Below are 8,588 nucleotides of genomic sequence, written 5' to 3'. Positions count from 1 at the left end.
GGTAAATTTAGATTTATTCCTTTATGATAAGGTATCTTTTATTCATTTGATAAAAATTTTGATCATTACCTAATTATTGTTAATACCATGTAAATTGTTCGCATTTTGTGTAGTAGAAATAAAGGTGTAATCAAGCAATTACTTTTAGCCAAAACCCTTTAGTACATAGCTTACTCTGTTTCGATCAAGTATTTTGAATGCATTTTACTTGATTAATGGAGTATTATGTACGAGTGAGACAATGCAGGAGCTAAAGTGAAAAAATACACTCCAAGATGTAGAATCAGAATTTGAAAATACTAAATTTATCTATCCATTATGAACAAGAAGAATAGTATATTACGAGATGAGGAAGATCCACCAAAAGTAAAAAGAATATGTACTCGAGTATAATAAGAGATACATTACTCTACATTGTACTCAATCGTCTTAGCATATTACTATAGTGAGGCGTGAAAGATGATGTCTCCGATGAAACTATAAGCGTTTTCACTGTTGATGCAACAATACTTTCAATCCAAAGAAGAAAACATACTAAAACCCTGTTTATGCCAACTTCCCGAAATCTAGGCTCTGACAGAAGAACTTACCCTCAACAAATAAATTATCTTCATTGGTTTCTCATCCATTGTTAGTGATACTTCTTATAAACTTTTCATTTATTGTAAACCTACATACCTGATATACATACAAGTATAACTTGCAACCAGTGTTGCCTAATTAAGCATTAATGTTGCCTCGGAATGACCCCAAGGCCTTACTGGTTGCTGCTGTCAAAATGTATAGGTGGTAGGCAACAGCTAGTGCAACTCCCACAAAAGGACCCACCCAAAAAATCCACTGCACAAGCAAGGCATAATCATCAGGGTTCTATATTTCCTAAGCAAGTACTAGTCTAGATGAATAATCTTAACTTGAATCAATTAACTGGTATTAATAATATTAATAAGAAAAAGCTTCACAAATTTTCAGATATAACAAGTACTAAGATCTAGAATATGAAATTCATTGGTCCATACTGAATAACTTTTAAACTGTAAAGCAAGTCATGTGCATACATTCTAACATATAGAATAGGCACGTTGCATCTACCATTATAACTTTCTCACAAGAAACAAGTTGCAGTCACATGAAAACTCAAAAGATCCCAATATGGTGTGTTAGCTCCTTCTATTGTCCTATACTACACTTGTTGTATCCAAGAACTCTCTTTATATATGTCAAACCTTAAGCTCCAGAATGTGCTTATAATATACTATCAATATACCCTAACAAGGACAAAAAAATGGAAATAAACACTTACATTGTCATCTCAGGATTGTTTATGGACATAAATCACTATTGCTCTGAAGTTCCTTACAGGCTTTATGCCGGTCCCTGTGATGGGAATGGTGGCCAAATGTACCATGAAAGAAACAAAACCAATAGGAAATGGAGCCAAGACCTACACACCAAAAGCAGGTCTAATAAAAATTCCTACACTTTGTATGTCCCTATACAAATATGAAACTACCACATATATGTATATTTAAACATACATGAACATGGGAGTCCCAAGCACTACGCTTGGGGTCAGTTGCAGAGAAAATAGTGTAAACAATCACAAAGATGTCTATGGATTCAACAGCCAGACCCACATCCTTGGCATATCCAAGGTGCACAAAGTTAGCTTCACCTCCATATCTATCTTAGAAAATCTTATGAAATGCTTTAACTAATCGAGTCCCACAAATGGCCCCCAAACATTGGGCTATCATATCCAGAATAACCCTTGGTGAGGAAACCTTCCTAGCTAGAAACATGCCAAAAGTGACAGCAAGATTGATATGCCCTCCTGCAACACCAAACATCAAAAACAAGCAAAACAAAAAATTCGGAATCACAACCAAAAGAGTGTCTCTGTCACTATGTTTCTCCAAGTCTTTCAGCGCTAACAATATTTATACATGATAATTCATCGTCTTCGAAGCTTTACTGACTTGGAATACAAGTAGTGCAGTAAACCAAAACGAAAATCATGCCCTCTAACGACCAGGAAATACCGAACACCCCAAAACTCCCACAGTGAGATGAGGTTCTAGCATATCCAAACATGGTGGCAATGGTGATATAGAGAAAAATAAATGTGGCAGTGAATTCTGCTATCAGTGCTCTATAGAATTACCAGAGTTTGAATTCATTAGTGTCAATGAGATCAAGACAATATATTATTTATCTATTCATTAGTGCTTAACACTATATTAGAGTTTAATATATATTCTTTGTCTATACAAAAATTATTGTGCATATGCTTCATTCTATTTATTACTTTGGTCCATAATCAAAATAACAAGAAAAAAATAGATAGCCAAACATAAGAACATACACATACCACATTACACAATATAATAAGGTTTTCACTGGAGAGTGCTCATAGGTAGGAAAATTTAGGTTATATTGTGAATTTGTCAATCCAATGATTGACAATCATTAAGAAATATTCCATTGATCTTTAAATTGTTGTGGATATTCTATTAGAATAGTTTGTCACACTAGTTCTTACATTGTTTTAATATATCTTATTACGTAGTTTATTATCATAGATCTTAGACTGAATATTACTAGTGTATCACTCCAAATTATGGATATATTTTAAATAAAAATGGATGAAACAAGAAAATAAACAAACCATACACACAAATGAATATAATATATGAATTGGGAAACCTAATACGAGAGAAATCCTAGCTACAAGATGAGGCATATGCTCTAGTCTCTCATTTTCAATTATGAAATATAAGTACAAAGAAAGGGTCACTCACTATGGAGTGGGGATGGACATTATTACTACAAAATTGTTAGTTGAGTAAGGTACCAAATAAGGTTGTCTCATCTTGGTGGAATTCATGGAGTTTCCCATGTAGTTATGTTATTTTTACTTCTCGATGGGGGCGTTATGATAGTTGTTCCCATTGTACACACATAGATTGTGTAATCCGTGCCAGACAAATAATTGAAGGTACTAGTCTTTCAACGATTTTTTGGGGAGTAGATAAGAGTTTGTAAATCCTCTAGGTTTTCTCCTTAGTTTTATTTCTTGTTTTTGTTAAGTTGTTTTTGGAGAAGAGATTTAATGTTAGTGTCTTGTAATTATTGACCTGGTGGATATGAAACATATCCAATTGGGACTGAAAATTATGCATCACGAGTTTCTTAAATTCCATGGTATTTAGTATCAATCTTATTTGTTTAATTTACAATTGAAGAAGCTATTGAAAAATATTGAAAATTGAAATGATGTTGAAACCTTATATATATTTGTTTTATAAAGTTTGACAAAAATTTTAGAATTTTAGGTTTATCATATTCTAGCTGGATGAGAACTTAAACAAATTCTATTACTACCAACGTGTTAATAAATCCTAATACTATCAATATGCCACTTTGTTGTGATATATTTAGTCATTTAAAATAATTTTCGATTCTCTTTAATATGCATATTAGGATGTTATATGTTTACTTATTAACTATTCAAGATATGGGAGCATGGTGTAGGGACATATAAAATTCTTTTCAGGTGTAGGGTTTGTAAGAGGACATTAGAACTATTAGGGTGCGTGAAGAATGTGTTTCAACACTATGCCCCTCATTGTGGTAGGAAATCCCTCATGAAGGAATTTGATTGTCATCTTTGTTGTGATATATTTAGTCGTTTAAAATAAGTGATGATTCTTTTTAATATGCATATCAGGATGTTATATGTTGACTTATTGACTGTTTAAGATATGGGAGCATGGTATAGGGTCATCTGAAATGCTTTTTAGGTGTAGGGCCTGTAAGAGGACATCAGAACTATTAGGGTGGGTGAAGGATGTGTTTCAGCATTGTGCCCCTCATTGGGATAGGGAAGCCCTCATGAAGGAATTTGATTATGTTCGGAGGATATTTCATGGAAGTGAGGACTCCAAGGGAAGAAAACTATTTTGGAAGTCTAAAGAATTATTGGAAAGTTTGAAGATTGGAGCTGCTGATGAGGTTGCAATTTGCAAAGTGTCATGCAACATTTCTTTCAAGGTTTAGTTCCTCCAATACATGGCAAATTTTGTTATATCAATTCTTTTGATGCATGATATTCAGTTGGTAAGGATACTATTCCATCTAATGGTGGTAAGTGCTTATTACACATAAATAAATGATATTTTCTTTGAATATAGGGATGACTATATTTGAAGGTTAATTGTGGGTAAATAGGGTTACAACAGACATAAGAGAGTCCACTAGAGAAGAGTAGGGTGCATTTCTAGGGTTTCAAATGATGTAGGAGAGAAATGGGTGTAGGATTGGAGGAAGCATCATATGCCAATGTTTCCTTAACATGCATTAAATAGGACTCACAAACCTGTAGGCAAACATTGGTTAGAGCTATGACAAAACTAGGCAGAGGGGTAGCTAAGTGTGTTAGGTTTCTAATATGGAAAACATAAATGATAAAATGCTTAGGTGTAGTTTCAACAGGAAACATTGGCATGCATAGAGAGGGAACAATTTTGATGAGGGTGCACACATTAAGGCCGAAAAACTAATGGCTTTCACACATTTCAGTACATTATACAGGAACCTACAATGATACTAGGTCAAACACACATAAAATTGATAGGAAATATTTGAATAACTTGTGTGGATTTATTATATTCACAAGATTTACATATTAATACATAATTTTATGACGCTTGGTTTTCATCCTCCAAGAGGTCACTTGGACTTCAATGACTATTGGAATTCCTCCCAACCAATCCTAATAGATTAGGTGTCTAACAAACTTTTTTAGAAACTTGGCAGTAATACCGGAAACGGTTGCAAACTACAAAATGGTTTGACCATTTTACCAAAAACTCTGTTAGAAATTGTTGGAAATTATTATTTATAGACCCTTATAAAATATGGTTCTCCTTTCTCACACTAACTATTAGACAAATATTCTAGGCCAGTGATGACTCTTTGAACTACAATTTTTCTTTGGCATGAAGAAAACATTAAAATTTACAAGCTTTAGATATAGAAACTTTGAAATCAAGTATTGTGTCTACACCATATATTTTGGAATAAAAATCTATTACAACATACGATAGTTGGAATACTTTTAGAGAATATGGTTTGCAATTTGTTATTTCACTCTTTTTTTCCACATAGGATGAAGCAACTTTTTTTTTCAATTTGATATTTTTACTAAGGTATTAAAGATATATAGTTTTTTAAACTCTTTGTCATTGATTCAATGCATTTATCTTTGTTGCCTCTTCTATATTTCTTGCTATTCAACAAGATTTTTTTAGGTGTCTATACTCATTGAAGATCATGCATATCAAAGACATTCTTAAATTTTAGAATTTTTTTGGGAAGTACGTTTTCGAAACTGGCCTTTTTCAAAATTCTTCTATAGGAAACCATCCAAACTATTGCATAGGAGGCTACTTTTGCATCCTGGGTTAAATTCAATGTTTTGACGTATCTTTCTATGGTTTCTCAATTAGATGGAATAATTCCTCTGCCAATAATTATTGTGGAAGGATAACTTCTACTATTTAGCAACATATAAGAAGGCTAGGTTGGATTTAAAAAATATCCCATAATTTGGTACCTCATAATATATGTGCATGGATGATCTTATGCTATGGGGCTTAATGTCAGGATTGAAAAATATAGGATGCTAAGATTTCTTCTAGGTTTTGAGGAGTGCAATATTTTACCAAAAATATTTCATAACAGTAGACTATCATGGTGAAACAAAATACAAAGTCGGTTGGTAACATGTAAACTTTAAAATCATGAGACCCTGTAGCATCAAGGAAAGCATAGGTCAAATTCAATGCATAGGTAGTATAAGCAAAGGTATATGGCATCTATCATAGTTTATTTTGATAATTATCTTTTCCAAGTTGATCTCTTTGCAAATTATATATTTTTGTGGAAGAATGGATAATCTCCCTAAATGAATAAGGTAGAAGGAAGTATCACTTGGTGTTGGCTTTTTAGAAAGGACATGGGATGAATACCTCTGAACTGGGGTTTTATATGTGTTCTTCTAGGGCTTAATGCTTGGTACTATTAACATTCAATGCCCATTATTTGTCTTTAATTCTTTTCTTTGATAGTCTGGACCTTTTGCAATGGCCCTGGGCATTTAACATTTTCACAAGGCATTATAGAACCTAAAAATGGGTGCCCTAGGGCGTGAATTCAATTTAATGGCTCAACCATTTCTTTGTTTATTCATGGATGTAAAAATTGTAATGATTGTTTGTCAAAAAACTCCAAGAAAGGTTGTCTTAAAGGGATTCCTTAAGGTAATAGAATCCCTTCTAATGAAACTCCTATAGACATATTTGTTGGTTTTAATTTTGGTGTATGTGATAAGTTCAAGAAATTCACACGCCGTGTGCTTTTTGTTTGAGTCTATCTAATTTGATTTTTAAGGCTTGGGTATAGGAAATTTGGAAACCACGTCTCGATGTAAGTATTTTTGGGCTAATAAACTATGTTATTTGTTTTCATTTAAAAAAGAATTTGACTATGCTAATATTGTTTCTTGAGGCCCCTAAATTTGTTGTAATACCTTAGTGGTTTTGTCTCCATGTGATGTAAAAATTGTTAGCTGAGTAAGCTACCAAATAATGTTGTCTCATCTTGGTGGAATTCATAGAGTTGCCCATGTAGGTATGGTATTTTTTGGATTGGTTTTAAGTGGAGAAATTCGCTTCTTAATTTCTTTTATGTGATGCTTATACATAATTACTTTTCACTTTAATTATCCATCTTTCTAAGGAGCCACTAGATGTTCAATGCACCAAAGATATAAAATTCCACATGCATTACAACCAAAAATTGATTCATAGGCACTATTGATTTGCAATGTTATTGCACTAAATTGCATGTTGCTGACATCTTCACTAAGCACTTGCCAAAGACTTGCCTTGGGGTTGATAAATTTTTCCTTGTGATGGTAGGGAGTTAGTATGAGTTCTCCTTTCCTCCTATTTTTTTAAGAAGCTTTTTTAGCTTGAACCTCGCTTTCATGCCTCCCTAGGTATCACTTGAGACAGGGTGCTAGGAGGACATCTCAATGTACATAATTGTAAGCACACTTAGTAAGTAATTTATTGTACAATTGGCATATCAACAAACTCTCATTTATTATCCAATTGGCATATCAACCTGTTGATCTCAAGATGATCTGAGGTTGTCATTGATGTCAACCCAAGTAGCACCAAGGGCTACCCTGATCTTGCAAGGGAATTTTGACTTGAAAACTTACTCTATTTATAGCCAACAATCTTCTAGATAGATTCTACTCATCGAGATGTTTCCATTGATATATGACATGCCAAGTAATTCTTCAGGGTTTGAGAGATATTCATGTTTGAATTTAGTAAGCCCAGTTATTGGGCTAAAACCCTATGGGGTTGTGGCATGGCACTCATAATTGGTTTCTGTCATTGAATAGTCATTAACTAATAATTTTTTAAGCTCCTAAAATCCCTCCAACATTCTCTATAGAAGCCCCTCTGAACTCTATTAAAGCAAATCTCACATATCCTCCAAATGTAGTGATCCTCTAATGTTCGCTATAGATTCAGTTTTGCAAAGTCTTAGATTCTAAAATAAAAACCCATTTGATTAAAAATCTCAATGAGTGTTGTGATCGAATATTAGATCTTAGTTCACTATATTTTCGGATATATGATCTATGGAACTTAGGGTTTTTGCAAGCTCCCAAATTTCATCTCAAAGAAGTGACCTTGGGAAAATCATCATAGCTCTCTCTCTAAGAAGAGGATTGGAATTCTGTAAAAAGTAGTGGATAATGCATAACATAGTTTTCTATGTATCGATTTCAGAGCTTAAGGAGGAAACATTGACACGTGGAACACCATACAAGTTCACTCTACTAAACTAGTCCATAATTAGGCCATTGTGAGAGATTGGGCATAACTTTGCCTTGAAGAGTCCAAATCGGGTCATACCTATGGCATTAGAAAGAAGAATCAGAGGTATACTACAAGACCAAAGATCACATATTAGGGATCTGAAATCATAGAGATACATCATATTAAATATCATGCTCCTAGAAGGCGAGAAAAACTAGACCAAATGTTATCAAGGGGTGCAAAGGACCAGACTTTCTAGGGTAGAAAGGAGCAATATGTAGCAAAATGATGCACCAGAGGTAAGCTACAGGTAAGTATCTTCTGCATATGCATGTTCATTTTTCAATTGCATTAGGTTCTTTGTATTCTAATTTGTTGTTTTTGTTTAGCACTCAAATATGCTCTTCAGGATGAGGTAAGTTTTGCTATTATCATGTCATGGGTATTTCCTTGAAGACTTTTTGCAGGTATTATATATTCATCAAGAGAAGACTCAATTAATAATCTAATGTTTTGAAGAGTGAGAAAGGGTAGCATGACAAGAGCAACAATCAAGGTGCATAACAATAGCAAGAAGTTCACCATATGAAGTCTTCAAGCGGGAAGCATTGCATACAATCATTGTACAAGTATCAATGTGCAGAGTCATTGTAAAAGCATCATTGTAAAAGTTGTACAAGTGTC

General features: G+C 33.6%; 1 pseudogene; it reads right to left on the bottom strand.

The window, feature by feature from the left end:
* Positions 1–720: 720 nt before the first annotated feature.
* Positions 721–2,199, bottom strand: LOC149261090 (putative aquaporin PIP2-8; annotated as a pseudogene).
* Positions 2,200–8,588: the final 6,389 nt, after the last annotated feature.

The sequence above is a fragment of the Pinus tabuliformis genome, chromosome 6 (assembly GCF_031772625.1).
Source record: "Pinus tabuliformis cultivar Carrire ecotype Pingquan chromosome 6, CPIR1, whole genome shotgun sequence".
Classification (NCBI taxonomy): Eukaryota; Viridiplantae; Streptophyta; class Pinopsida; order Pinales; family Pinaceae; genus Pinus; species Pinus tabuliformis.
The sequence above is the reverse complement of the archived record's forward strand: the minus strand, read 5'-3'. Positions and strand labels throughout refer to the sequence as shown.